Source organism: Myodes glareolus, chromosome 19, assembly GCF_982192425.1.
Source record: "Myodes glareolus chromosome 19, mMyoGla1.1, whole genome shotgun sequence".
NCBI lineage: Eukaryota > Metazoa > Chordata > Mammalia > Rodentia > Cricetidae > Myodes > Myodes glareolus.
The window spans coordinates 21,234,685-21,250,118 of NC_142044.1; the positions used below are offsets into that span (position 1 = coordinate 21,234,685).

General features: G+C 39.5%; 1 protein-coding gene across 3 annotated transcripts in view; it reads right to left on the reverse strand.

Annotated features, from left to right (window-relative positions):
- Window positions 1-13,306: 13,306 nt before the first annotated feature.
- Zhx1 (zinc fingers and homeoboxes 1) overlaps window positions 13,307-15,434 on the reverse strand; it is a 31,939-nt gene continuing 29,811 nt past the window's right edge. For all 3 annotated transcript variants that reach the window (XM_048457088.3, XM_085678960.2, XM_048457092.3), the window contains exon 4: window positions 13,307-15,103. The gene's annotated coding sequence lies outside the window, so the exon portion shown is untranslated. The remainder of the gene's footprint in view (window positions 15,104-15,434) is intronic.

The following is a 15,434-nucleotide window of genomic DNA, read 5'->3' on the forward strand; positions in this document are numbered from 1 at the left end:
GCATCTTAGAAGGCAATACACAGTACTGAAGGCTGCAAGAACCTTGTGTGTCTGGCTTCACGATCCTTGTCTCACTAGCTGTTCAGCCCAGTATGTAAAATGGGTATTGATTAAAATAAGGCTCATAAAGCTTGTCAGGTGGCCAGAGAGTAACATGTATTCATTCAAAATCCCTGCTTCAGGAGAGCCTAGAAACAGAGCAAAGGAGGCAAGGGGATTTCTTGTAGTCTTTTCTTTATGAAAGCTGTTTGTTCTCAGAATTTCTTCCCTCCTGCTCTGAAGCCAGCTAGCTCTAGCCTCCTGTCCAGCAACTACCTGAGCTAGCTTGTGCTGAGAAGGCAGCAAGTTGTTTTAGGGTTACATGTGGGTGATAGCATCTGTGGTATGGTCTATCTGGACACTGTGAATATATATTGTTCTTACTGGTTGATAAAGATGCTTCAGTGTGTGGCAAGGCAAGATAGAGCCAGGAGGAGAAATCCAAGCAGAGACACAGGAGAAGAAGGGCGGAGTCTGGGAGATGACCGCCAGCCATGGAGGAAATAAGACAATGAGAAAATGAGGTAAAGCCAGAGGCCAAGGGGAGATACACAGATTAACAGAAATGGCTTAATTTAAATGTCAGAGCTAACTAGTAATAAGCCTGAGCCATTGGCCAAGCATTTATAATTAATGTTAAGTCTCTGAGCGGTTATTTAAGAACTGGTAGGTGGGAAAGAAACCGCAAGTTACAAATAGCACCCCATTTAAAGAGAGAGAAACCTGTGATTACAGATAGTTCTTTGCCCTTTGGAATCAAGATTCCTGGGCTCAGTAGTTTCCAACTTTTTGCCACTAAGAACCTCCTTGGCTACTTAAGTCCCACAACCATGGCAGATTTGTGTACAAAATAAAGCTATGTTTATTGACTAATAATTGCTTCCCTTTCCGTTGAAAAACTAAACCCAAATCCTAACAGCCAGACCAAACTTCTAACCAGCTTGAGTCTACCAGCATTGCCTTGGTGTATGATAGAATTTCGGTCAAAAGTGAGAATGTAGTTGTTAGGACCTTGAGAAGCCTGATAGACAGCAAACTAATTAGAATTAGGAATTTTCTGATAATACAGTTTGAATCCCCTACTGCAGTTTGTTGCAAGATATTTGATTACACTATGTAAAGATATGTCACTGCGATTGGTTTAATAAAAAGCTAAGTGATCAATAAGAAGGTAGGAGGTATAGGTGGGACTTCTAGATAGAGAGAGCTCTGGGAGGAAGAAAGGCAGAGTCACCAGCCAGACACCGAGGAAGCAGGACATGTATACGGGGAAAAGCTATGAGCTACATAACAGCAATTAGATCAATAGAAATGTTTTAATTTAAGTTTTAAGAGCTAGTTAGAAACAAGCCTAAGCGAAGGCTGAGCTTTAGTAATTAGTAAGAAGTCTCTATGTCATTATTTGGGAGCTGGCTGGTGGGACTGAGAAAGGACTCACTACAGCAGTTGAGGAGCCAGGGTCTGGGAACCTGAGTTGCAAAACACTGCCTCACGTGATAAGCCCAAGATAGTAAATCAATAAAACATGAGGGCATCAGACACTGTAACAGTTAAATCTATGCATGTCACAACCATAAAATTATTTTCAATGATACTTCATAACTTTAATCTTGCGACTGTTATGAATCATAATGTAAATATTTTTGGAGATACTGGATTATCAAAGGGGTTGAGGCCCACAGGTTGAGAATCACTAGGTTAGAGAGTAAACAGGATTTCTACAACTATCAAACTGAGTGGCTGTGATTTTTAAAAACTGTTCCTATAGCTTAATAGCTATAAAAATCTTATTTTTGATTGAGGTGCCTGCTTGAGTTGCTCATCACAAGGCAGCTGCCCCGTTTCCAGGCAACACTCTGCCCTATTATCTCCCCACTGTGGCACTCCATGCACTGTAGACAGTGGGAGGGTTGGACACTGTCTTTCTTCACCCTTAGAAACCTAGCTCCCATATAAGGCCTTGGCCAGAGCAGTTTAATCAATGCCTGCTAAACGGATGGGTGATTGTAAATGAGGGGCAGTAAGGAAGGCAGGAAAAGTCTTCTCACCTGTGGCTCTCGTGATGGTGTCCTACCTGTGATCTGGGGAGAAGAGAGCCAGTGTTTCCCTACAAAAGTGCTCCCCGGTCTAGACCATGAGTCTACCCTGCTTGTACCCCATGACCTTAAGTGAACCCTGCTCTCCAGCCTTCTGTTCTCAATAGGCCTATCATAGTCAACCCTCAGTCTTTCCCTTCTCTTGCAACCCTCCTTGTCCTAACCGGGTACCAACTCACCATTTCCTTTATTAGGAAGCCACCCTACCCCCAGTGTCCTTTAGCTGTCTGATTGGTTCCAAGAATCCTTTCCTGACCTCCCCTTCTCTCAGCCTGACTCCCATTGCCATCCAGGTTCATGCACCACCACATCCAGGGCACTTTGCATTTCCAAAGGTTGGGGTTGAGGCTTTTGTTTGTTCGTTGTTTGTTTTGTTTTGTCTAATGCTCACTTGTCAGTCACCCACAGTAGACCAGGAGCTCATTTAGGCCCCAACTAGGTCACTCACATCTATGTCTGCAGCATAGTCAAAAGGTATGTTACTTTGGAGAAGAGGTTTTGCTTTTGTTTCCACGGGAAATGAGAGACTGTGGATTCATTCTTGGTTACGAAAAATAAGGTTTGATTGAAGAAGACCCCCTGAAAAGTCTCTAGTGGGAGCAGATGGCCCAGATGATCCAATGTTTCAGAGCACTTCTGCTGCAGTTTCCTCTGAGTTCTACATCCAGAAGAACCTCAAGACTGCAGGCCGAGATGATCCAGCCTCACAGAATACTCCAGTCAGGACTTGACCATAATCCTAAATTTTCTTTAGGTACCCATAATGTTATCAGCACCCCAAATCAGAAGAAAGTAAGTAGCCTAGAAAACTAAGCCTACATTCCCAAAAAATGGATTATAGATATTTGTCTTTGTTTGTTTAGAGTATTGGTTACAGTTTTTTATTGATAATGCTCAGAGAAAAAAACTAAACAAAGTAGATTAGATTCAGAGTTCTTGTTTTGAAAAGTGAAAAAGGGAAAGTGCTGTGGGACAATGGTCTTGCACCCTGTAAAGATTTGTCACTCATTTTGGGTTTTTTTGGCTAGTAGCCAGGCAGGAAGTATAGGCGGGATGACCAGACTAGGAGAATTCTGGGACGAGGAAAGGCTCAGTCTACAGTCACCAGCCAGATGGAGAGGAAGCAAGATGAGAATGCCCCACTGAGTAAGGTACCAAGCCACATGGCTAAACATAGATAAGAATTATGGATTAATTTAAGTTGTAAGAGCTAGTTAATAATAAGCCTGAACTAACAAGCCAATCAGTTTATAATTAATATAAGCCTTTGTGTGTTTTGTTGGAACTGAACAGCTGTGGGACCAGGCAGAACAGAAACTTCCATCTACAAATGGCACCCAATGTGGGATGATAGAAGTATTTTTCTTAATTTGCCAAATGTAAATTGACTAAATATAGTAACTATAATTTTTGCTTAATGACTGTTTTGTATATGTAATTTTACTAAGTTAAAGTTAAAGCCTTACTTTTAAATTAGACAGAAAAGGAGAGAAGATGTAGGATGTCCTTTTGTATATGTCTTGCTTTTATTGGTTGATGAATAAAGATTTTTGGCCAATGGCTTAGCAGAGTAAAGCCAGGCAGGAAATTATATATACGCACACACACATGCACTTACGCATACACACACACACACACACACACACACTCACACACACGAGAGAAAGAAGGCAGAAGAGAAAGAAGGCAGAGTCAGGCAGAGTCAAACAAATGCTATGTAGCTGCCAAAGGAGAAGGATGCCAGAACCTTACCAGTAAGCCACAGCTCTTGTGGCAATACACAGATTAATAGAAATGGGTTAATTTAAGATATGAGAGCTAGCTAGGAACATGCCTGAGCCATTGGCCAAACAGTGTTATAATAGTTTTTATGTGATTATTCGGGTTTGGGTGACCAGGAAACAAACGTGCAATCTCTGTTTACATATATCATATATATTATTCTTGCTTCCATGTAAGTTCTACTTTAGGAAGAGACAAATAATAATTAGTCTGTGTTCTCAGTGCGTGGCCTTGCCTCCTAGATACAGAAAATGCAGAAAAACCCTCATTATAAATTATTAGATATGTCTATTCTAACTGCCGGGATTTATAAAAGATCCATTTACTTTATATAACCTGAAATTTTGACTAAAAAGCAGTGGGTGTTATTTGAAAGTGTTTTTTTAAAAACTACCAACTTTTAAAGTCTTGGGACAGATGATTAGTCAAGACAAAATATCACAAAGGCTGAGAGTGTAACATGAGGGGGCTGGCTTGTTTGTGTCTGGCCCCCAGCTATTTAGTCCCAGAGAAAAATCACACTGAGATCTCTATAAGTTATAAAGCTGATTGGTCCTTTAGGTCAGGCTTCTTACTGGCTAACTCTCACATCTTGATTAACCCATTTTTCTGATCTATGTTAGCCATGTGGCTCAGTACCTTTTTCAGCTGGCAGATCACATCCTGTTGCTTCGGTGATCTGGGCAGGAGTGGGAGGAATCAACTTCTTCCTCCCCAGAATTCTCCTGCTCTCCTTGCATCATTTCCACTTCCTGTCTGGTTTCCCCGCCTACACCTCCTGCCCGACCAATCAGCGTTTATTTAAAACATGATTGACAGAATACAGACAATTCCCCCGCACCACTTCCCCCTCTTTTCTTTTTTTTTTAAAAAAAAAAAAAAGGAAAATATCCATAGTCCATTTTTTGGGAATGTGGGTGTAGTATTCCAGGCTACTTCCTGCTGGTTGGGGGCTCTGATAATCTTATGGGAACCTAAAGAAAATTTAGAGTTATAATCAAGTCCTGACTGGAGTATCCTGGGAGTCTTGGTCATCTCATGCAGCAGTCTTGAATCTGTTCTGGATTTGTAGAATTTAGACATCTGTGCCATCTGTTCCTACTGGAGATTGCTCAGGTGGTCTCCCTTGGTCAAAGATGATTTTTCTTAACCCTGAATAAATCCAGAGCCTCTCATTTTCTCTGGAAACAAAAGCAAAATCTCTTCTCTAATGTAACATACCTTTTGACTTCAATTTTGAAGCCAAGGTATTTTCAAAATACCTATCTTGGATTAATTCTGAAGCATTTATAAGCAAGTATCTTTTAGCAGCTGTTGCTCCTTCATCAGCATTCAAACAATTTAAAGTATCAAGATTCTCCATGTATTTTCCATCTTTACGTGACTTTATTTTAACCTCTATTTCTTTTATTTTCACTTTTAACTTTTGGCTTTTTGAGACAGGTTCTCTGCATATCTTTGTCCTGGAATAACTCTGTAGACCAGGCTATCTTTGAACTCGCAGAGATATGTCTGTCTCTGCCTCCTAGGCTACCCGTTCTTTCTTTCTTTCTTTTTTTTTTTTAACTCTGAGAACCCTTAGCCTGTATATATTTTTAACACAATGTAAGCCATTTAGAGGTTTTCTTACTCTTTGAATCTCTCTTTACTGTATATCTCTCTTTTTCTGACCACATGGGCCTTTAATTTGCTAAGGAATATGGAGAAAACAATAGTCAAAAGCTCTTAAGGCATTTCAAGGTCCTTGCCAGGAAGCAAGCTGCAACAGTGTTTCCATAGTCTGGACTGCTTGCTTGAAAGAGTCAGAATTTTCCCTGGCAGGATGGCCCAGAAAGCTGGCATTTTAAAACAGCGTAGCTTTTTTCCTGCTATGACTGAAAACTGAAATGCTTTACTCTAGTCTTTCCCAAGCTTTTTCAGGCTTTCTGTCGATGCAGTTATCCATGTGGGCACCATTATATAACATGGGGGGGCTGTTTATTATTTGGGTTTTCTGTGCCTCCCAGTACCCCACAGCTGTTTAGTCCCAGAGAAAATCAACCACAGAGGACTCAGTAAGTTATAAAGCTGATTGGCCCTTTAGGTCAGGCTTCTTACTGGCTAACTCTCACATCTTGATTAACCCATTTTTCTGATCTATGTTAGCCATGTGGCTCAGTACCTTTTTCAGCTGGCAGATCACATCCTGCTGCTTCAGTGATCTGGGCAGGAGTGGGAGGAATCAACTTCTTCCTCTCCAGAATTCTCCTGCTCTCCTTGCAACATTTCCACTTCCTGTCTGGTTTCCCCGCCTACACCTCCTGCCCGGCCAATCAGCGATTATTTAAAACATGATTGACAGAATACAGACAATTCTCCCGCACCATGAGAGGAAGGAACGGCATAGATTCTTTGTAAATTCAAAAGTTCTTGTGCATTTGGGAGATGTGGGAAAGCTATGCATATGCCCCAAGCAAGATGTGTGTACAGAAAAGACACAGGAGGTAAGCTCTTCATCTGGGTGGTTCTAGCTTAGTCCAAGCCTGGCTAAGTGTCAGAGTGTTCCAGAATGCTCAAAGACTGGGGTATTTTTGGCCTTTTATTTTCCCCTTCATGTCTTCTTTCATAATTTTAAAATAAATTTTATTTTAAGCATTATTATATAAAAACACATTGAGAGAAAATTTCCCTTTCTTTCTGGTTTTTTTTTCTCCTTTTTTTAAATCAGTGTTTCTTTCCCTAATAGATGCGTGCCTGGAATTTGCTCTGTGGTCCAATCTGACCTTACCCTCTTGCTTCTACCTCCTAAGTGCTGGTGTAAGTAGAGCATGCCCATAAACAGAACACCTCTCTGTTCTGTCTTTAAACATGGTATTAGAGGTTACAGCCAAAGTAATTAGACAAGTAGAGTAAATTAGAGGCACTAAACTGAAAAGATCTATTCACAGATGACAGAATCCTTTGTGTAGAAAAAAGTCCAATAAGCCCACAAGAAAGCGGGTAGATCTAATAAATAAACTGGGTAAGATGCAACTTACCACATCAAACAAAAATGACTTGCATAATTCCAGGAGCTGGAAAGATAATGTACCATTGTAATAGTGTACTGCTTCTGCACAGGATCCTAGCTCAATTACCAAAACCCAGAGTGGGTGGTTCAGTTGGCACCCAGACTCACATGTACATTTGCACACACACACACACACACACACACACACACACACACACACACTAAACTAAACTAAAAGGGAAAGCAATCCCATTAATATCAAGATCTAACAGAATAAAATATATAGGAGTAAGTCAAAAGTGAAAGACTTTCACACTAAAAACTATAAAACATTCCTGAAAGAAATTTAGTAAGACCAAATACATAGAATGGCAAATATCCTGTGTGCAGACAGGAAGCCCCAACATCATTAGCATGTTATTGCTACTCAAAGAAATCTATAGAATCAGCATAATCTCTATCAACTGTTCAACCATCTGTTTTAAAATGGAGAAGTCAGTTCTCAAATTTACATGGAATTGCAAAGGGAGCTAAAAAGAACTCCAATCCCCAAAGAAAAAAATTTAAATTTATTTACTAATCTTCTATGTGTGAGGGGTCACAAATAAAGGTCCAAGAAAAACTCGGTCCTCTCTTTCTACCATGTGGCTCTGGGGATCAAACTTAGGAAATGAGGACTTGCAGCAAGTGCCTTTATCCATGAGCCATCCCCACCAGCCCACAAACAAAAATCACAGAAAAGACAATTGCTAGACTTGTACTCCTGATTTCAAAACTTATTACAAATCTACAAAAATTTAAGTGGTTCAAGGCTAGTATAAGGCCAGAAATATATACCAACAGGATAGCATTAAAAGTCCAGAAAAGAAGCCCTTCAAGAATATAATCAATTAATATTTGACAAGGGTGCAAAGTTCGTTCAATGGGGGAAAAACGGTAGCTTCAACAGACAGTTCTGAGACAACTAGATTATCATTTGCAAAAGAAATAAGTTAGAAATAGCAGAGCAAACTGGATCTCTATATGTACAAGAATTAGAGTCATAACTCACTCTGCAGGCAAGCACACACTCACAGACACAGACAGACACACACAAATTCAAATGTATCAGACCTTAATTTGGAGGAAGGAGATGGCTCAGCTGTTAATGGTTTTGAAACATGAGTACCTAAGTTTGTCCTCCAGCACTAGGTTAAATAAATATTTTTATTTAATTTTTAAAAAGTAACCAGGTACAGCAACAGTAGCTTGATATCACAGCACTGGGGAGGCAAAGTTAGACGGATTCCAGGGCCTTGCTGGCCAGCCAATCTAGACCAATTATTGAACTTGAGGTTCAGTAAGACCCCTCTCAAGAGGTAAGCTGGAGGTCTGACAAGAATGCATAAGTAACAGGTACTTGCTACCAAAACTGACCTGAGTTCAATCCCCAGGCCCCACATGGTGGAAGGAGAGAATCGGTGCCTGCAAGTTGTCCTTTGACTTCCACGAGTGCGCTGCAGTTTATGCACTCATGAGCAAATTAAACACGCAGGAAATACTAAAATAAAAGTGTTTAATGTGGACCGTGACTGAAGAAGACATCTCCACACACAACACATGAACAAATACACACATACACACAACAGCTCTAAAACTCTGAGACTGTAGAGAGACAACTTCAAGATAGACAAATAGGCGCAAACTTTCTGGAAAGGTGGGTGGTCCACACCTTTAATCCCAGCACTCAGGAGGCAGAGGTAAGTGGATCTCTGTAGGTTCAATGCCAGCCTGATCTACAAAGTGAGTTAGGGCAACCAGGACTGTTACAGTGAAGCCCTGTCTCAAAAACCAAACAAACAAACAAACAAAAGAGTTCCATTATCAAAGGATGTAAAGAATGTATAATCTCAAGAACTGATGGGCTTGCATGGAGATCAAACGCAGCTTCAGGGCACAAGAAAACCATCAGAACAAGAGACAGCTTACAGAATAGGTGAAAATCTTTGCAAATCATACATCTGACAGAGAATTGATACCTAGAATCTACAGATTCCAAAAGCTAAACAAACAACATATTCACTCATCAGATAAATATAAATAAAAACATTGAGACTCTTGTTTCATCTCTGCCGAAAAGGCTATTATCAATAAAACAAGAGGGACTGAAGAGATGGGTCAGTGGTTAGGATCACTGGCTTCTCTTACAGAGAACCTGGGTTTGATGCCCAGCACTCAAGTGACAGAAGACAACTGTCTATAATTCCAGTTCCTGACCATTGGCCTCCAGGGGCACTGAGCACTGGTGTGGTGCATTTACATAGATGCAGACAAAACACGCCTGTATTTGTTTATTTATTTTGTTTCATTTTTCATGACATGGCTTCTCTGTATAGCCCTTTCTGTCCTGGAACTTGATTTATAGACCAGGCTGGCCTCCAACTCAGAGATTTGCCTGCCTTTGTTCCTGAGTGCTGGGATTAAATGTGTGCACCACCAAGCCGAGTTCGCCCACACATAAGAAGAAAAGGAGGAGGAGAAAGAGGAGGAGGAAGAAGAAGAAGAATTGAGGAAGATGCCTGAGGTATACAACACAAGTAAATAATTTTTTGAAAGAAAGAACAACAAATGCTTATGAGGTCATGGGGAAAGAAACCCTTTCTATACTGCTAGTGTGAATACAAATCGGTTCAGTCAATATGGAAATCATTAGGGAAGTTCCTTACAAAGCCTAACTGTTTGGTCCGCTAGATGGCTCAGAGAAGTGCGTGCTGTGCACAGGGGACTGACAACCCAAGGTTGATCCCTAATTCCACGAAGTGGCAGCGAAGAACAACTCCTAAGAGTTGTCCTCTTACCTATACACATGCATGCCATGGCGCGCACACACCTGCACTTACACACACACACACACACACACACACTCAGAGGGAGGGGAGATGGAGAGATGGGGGTTAAAAATATATTAACTGCCATGAACCATTCCTGGGTATACCCAGAGAAATCTAAGTTAGCACACCACAGAACACCATGTTTATTGACATTCCATTCACAACAGCCAAGTTGTGCAACCAGCCTGGATGGCCATTGACAGATGAACCATTAAAAATGTGACATATATACTACTCAGCTGTAGAGAAGAATAAAATTCTGTCATTTTCAGGAAAATAGGTAGAACTTGAGATCTTCATGTTAGGCAAAACAAGCTAGACTCAAACTAATACTGCACATTTCTCTCATAAGCAGAATCTAGTTTTAACACAAATACATATATAACATGAATGAGGGAGGGGCCTCAAGTGGGAAGGAGGAGATCTAAAAGGAGAGGAAAGAGAACAAGAGAGGATAAGGAGGGAACACAAAATATCATAGATTGTCTGATGTGTAATAGAGATTTAAATATACACGTGACATGAAAAGTGAAAAAGGACTGTGTGTGGGGAGAGGTAAAGCAAGAAGTGGGGAAGAATATGAGTGATGGACAAATACGAGCAAGGTATAATGATAGATACATATGGAAATGTCATAACGGGGCTAGCAAGATGGTTCAACCGGAGGCGGTGCTTGCTGCCAAGCCTGATGACTGAGTTCAACCCATGGGACCCACAGATCAGAAGGAAAGAACTGGTTCCTAAAAGGTGTCCTCTGACTGCTATACATGCACCAATGCGTACACTAGATAAACAAATAAATGAATAAGAATGCCATAATTAAAGCCATTGTTTTATATGCTATACTTTTAAGAGAAAATTATGATTTAAAAAAAGAAAAATAGTGGGGTTGGACACCTTACTCCATAACATATACAAAACTAACTAGGAATGGTTTAAGAACCTAAATACAAGACCCAAAAATCATAAAACACTTAAGAAAAATATATGGATTGATATTGGCTTTTATACATGTTAAAAGCATGAACAATAATAAATTGAAAATGAGACTCACAAAAATTTTAAATCTGTGCATTATCAATAAAAACTACAACCCAACACAAAGGGAAAATTACATCTGATTCTCACTATTCTCAATGGTGATGTTCCACAAAAGCACATTAGAATTACTGAATAGGGGTTGGAGAGATGACCCAATAGTTAAGAGCATGTACTACTCTTTAGACAACCTGAGTTCAGTTCCCAGTACCCACAACTGCCTTTAGCTCCAGCTCCAGGAAATCTAATGCTCTGACCTCTTAGGAGACCTGCATGTGTGTGTACTCTGTGTACCAACACAGAGACATACATATGCATAATAAAAAATTAATAAAAACCAATCTTAAAAGAGAATACTAAACAAGAAGATGTGGTGATGCATGCATTTGACCTTGAGAAGTAGGGGCAAGGAGGATGAAGAATTCAAGTCATCCTTGGCTATGCAGTAAGTTGAAAGCCAGCCTGAGCTACATGAAACACTGTTTCAAAATCAAATCAGAAAACAAAATACAAGCTTCTGACCCTTCCATATTTTCATCAGTCTCTAAACTTGTTGTATGTATTTCTGTTAAAGACACCTTAGTTAACATACAGTATTGATTAATTAACACTGGAAGAATGGCTAGCAGCATGGTAGCTTCCGCTGGAATTAAGCTTAGCTAGCATGCACTCCACCACATGACACAAGGCAGGCTTACTGCATTTACTAGGCAGCACTCCAGCATTACATTCAGGAACTATTCTAAACAATAAAATTACCAGCAAAATGTGCAAGTATACTAAGCCTAACATGACACTACAGAAAGGCTGTTTCTTTGCACTAAGAGTTGACTTAGCTGACCTCAGCTGGGAATGTGCTCACAGACAACTCAGATGTTTTGCTATTCTGTACACATAGACGAAGAGCCACACGCGTGCACTGAGTATTGAGTTAGGGTTTGCTAATAAATTTTAATGGGTAGGAGCATCTGCATATACGGCATCCACAAATAATGAGGACTGGCTATATTTGCAAACTATCTCAGATAAGACTTTATTTTTTTTTAAATATTTATTTATTTATTATGTATACAATATTCTGTCTGTGTATATGCCTGCTGGCCAGAAGAGGGCACCAGATCTCATTACAGATGGTTGTGAGCCACCATGTGGTTGCTGGGAATTGAACTCAGGACCTTTGGAAGAGTAGGCAATGCTCTTAACCTCTGAGCCATTTCTCCAGCCCTCAGATAAGACTTTAAATGGCAGATTATACAAAGCATTTCTAGAACAAAAAGGTAAACCAATTAAAAAACTGGGCAAAGGACGTGAACAGACATTTACCAAAAAAGGTATACAAGTGGTTGTCATCACACGAAAAGATGATGTCACTATGGAAATGTCAATCAAAAGCACAATGCTATACTTCACATCCAAGGTGACTATCAGACTATCATTTTGTTCCCTACTTCATGTCAACTATGTAATACTTTTAGTGGCTGAAGGTAACAGGTATTGGAAAAAATGTGAGAAAGTAGATTCCTTCTATATTGCTGTTGATGTGTAAAATGCTTAAGATGCTGGGGAAAACATTTTAGTGCTGTGTAAATGAGTTGGTGATTGCTCAGAAAGTTAAGCAGATATAATGCTAGGTATGGGGCCACACTCCTGTAACCCTAGCACACAAAATGAGGAAACAATAGAATTTCGGGTTCTAAGCCAGCCTGAGCAATGCAATGAGTTGGAGACCAATCTGGAATGGGCTTAATTTTTTTTTTTTTTAAATTAAGCATAGGCTGGGCAGTGGTGGCGCATGTCTTTAATCCCAGCACTCGGGAGACAGAGGTAGGAGGATCTCTATGAGTTTGAGGCCAGCCTGGTCTACAAGAGCTAGTTCCAGGACAGGCACCAAAAACTCCAGAGAAACCTGTCTCAAAAATTCAAAAAAAAAATAAGCATAGAATTTATCATATAATTCAAAGTACTACTCCAAGATGTATATCTGAACAAACTGAAAACAGGACTCAAAGGTCAGAATTCATTGCAACATTATTCGCAATAACGTGAAGGCAAAAACAACCCAAGCATACATCAACAGATGATAGCCAAAAGTTAGTGCACAATTCAGCCATCAAAAGGAAATGTTATGATATATGCCACAACATAGATGACCTTAAAAACATTATGCTAAGGGAAATAAGGCAGACACAGAAGAAAACCCTGTGTATTTCCACTCACTTGGAATATCAAGTATAGGCAAAGTCATAGAGCAGGAAGTAGAGCAGAGGTCATCAGGAGCTGAGGATGTGGAGTTATTGCTTAATGGTTACAAATCTCTGTATGGGGTGATGAAAAGGTTTTGGAAATAACACTGATGTTGTGTAACACTGTGAATATAATTTAGTGCCATTAAACTGTACACTTAAAATTATAACAGCAAATTCTGTGCATATTTTACTACATTTTTTAAAACACTAGCTCAACAAAATTGAAAAAAAATCACTCAAAACTGCTTATTATTGCTAACTTTTATTTTGTATTCAAGGACACAGTCAACCAGGAAAGAAAGGCTCTTTTGCGTTGTCAAATAAATGTTTAAAAACTAGCAAACATCAGAGCAGACTTCCATCTAGCCTGCCAGAGAGATGGGAAATCATGGTGTTATTTGCAGCTATACAAAGTTAGTACAGCACAAAAGAAACATAATGTAAATATATTCAAATCCTTCATCTCCAATCCTTGACATTTTAAGGATTGGATCTTGAGAACAGTGAAATTATACTGTCAAATAAAACTCAGACCACATTAGCAATGGTTTTAAAAAGGAAGCAATTTAATCATTATAACACAGAGTATTTAAGAAGTGTTTAGATGTGTAAAAGAAAAACAGCTTAGTGCATTCAACTGTTACAGTCCTTACATCACTTCTTTTTTAAAAAAGTTAACAGTAGTATGAAAAAAGCCACCCACAAAGCCTGCTGTCTGAGTGAAGAAATCAGCAAATTGCAGCATTTGGGAATTGCTAATAAAGCTATAGTTAAAAAATAAAAAGTTTATAAAAATGAAAGCAGCATGCATATTCAAGGCTTTTTCATAACAGTTTCATTAGCTGACAAACATTTAACCAAGAGCTTAGTATTTATTATTCATTAAATTAGAAAACAAACTGGCCAAACCTACCACATGTGATCATTCAAAAATATATTTTTTGAAGTCCAATCTAATTAAACTGACTGCTCTGTGAGGAAAGCACATTTTGAAAGGTGGTCCTATGATCACAGAAGAAAGGGGCCTTTTCCAACATGAATGGCAGCACCGTCTTCAATTACAAGTCAGTAGGAACCGAGTCCCCTGATACAGCAGGCACCATTAACATCCCGATTCTTACAGGAAAAGCTAATTTTTAACTCATTAGGATCAGTTCAGAATTTTTTTTTGTTGTTGTTCACTGAAATCGTTACACAAGGTAGAATCTCATGGAAAGATAATCTTGCAAAATCTGTTCTGCACCTGTCTGGCATTGCGGACCCGCACACCCGGAAGAACGCACTGCATGTATTCGACGGTGGGACTGTCCCACATGTTTGGAACAGTATTTGGCGTTTCTTCCCCATTAAGTTCTTTTTCCCTTTGGGCTGATGCTGACAGAAAGCAGTCACAATACTGCAAGTGGAAAGAGTGATTTATCAGAGTGTTTAGAGGAGCGTGCAGTCACGAAGGACAGCAAGTCTTCCTGTTCCAACATAATACTCCAGGATGTTTTTACACTGCAAACTGGACAAGCCTATTACAACTTTTAATTTTGGTGTAGGACCTGATAAATAAGACACATAAGTAAACAACGGTGTGGCTCCCCCTCCCATTTCTAAGAACTTTTACTCTGAAAATGTTTGGTCACTCAAAGCTGTGAGCTTAATCACATGTCCAAGAAAACGGGCAACACTGCCTACTTCACACAGCTGTAAGCTGGACTACAAGTGAGGACAAGCTCTAGTGGTCATTAACCCCTTAGAAAGTCAAAGATTCACAAAGTTTCCATCCTAGCAGAATAAAAACGGACTGTATTAAAATCTCACTTTTTACAAGTTGTTTTTAATTAGCGTTCTATTTACATTGCAGACCTTCCCCCGACTGCAGCAGTTTGACTTTGGCACGACATCAAGTTCCATTTCTTTTGGACATTGGATCCTGTTTTGAGAGTATGTATGCCCCAAAGTACGCATTTTCAGTGTCATCAAGGATTGGGCCCATTCACAGTAATTCAGACATCTTGAGCTGAAGAGCTTATTCTCCTTCGGAACTTTAAGTAGCTATAAAAGAAAAAAAAACAACAACAAAAACAAAACCCTGAAACTTTTGCTTTTAGAATAAAAATAGGCAGTTAGCCACAAATACATTTCGCATCCTCTTTAACAGTGAGGTCACTTACCACACACACCTCACAGTGCAATGTGTGTAAACCATTTGTATGTCCTAAATGTGCCACATTTGCTTTTACACATACGCCTTTCTGTAATCATTTATAAAATTATTAGTAGGAAGATATTTATTGTCAGTATTTGTAACATGAAATCCAAAGATGATCTATAATATTTGTTTGTACACAAGACTAGCATGTGAAAAAGATATATGTATATGCAT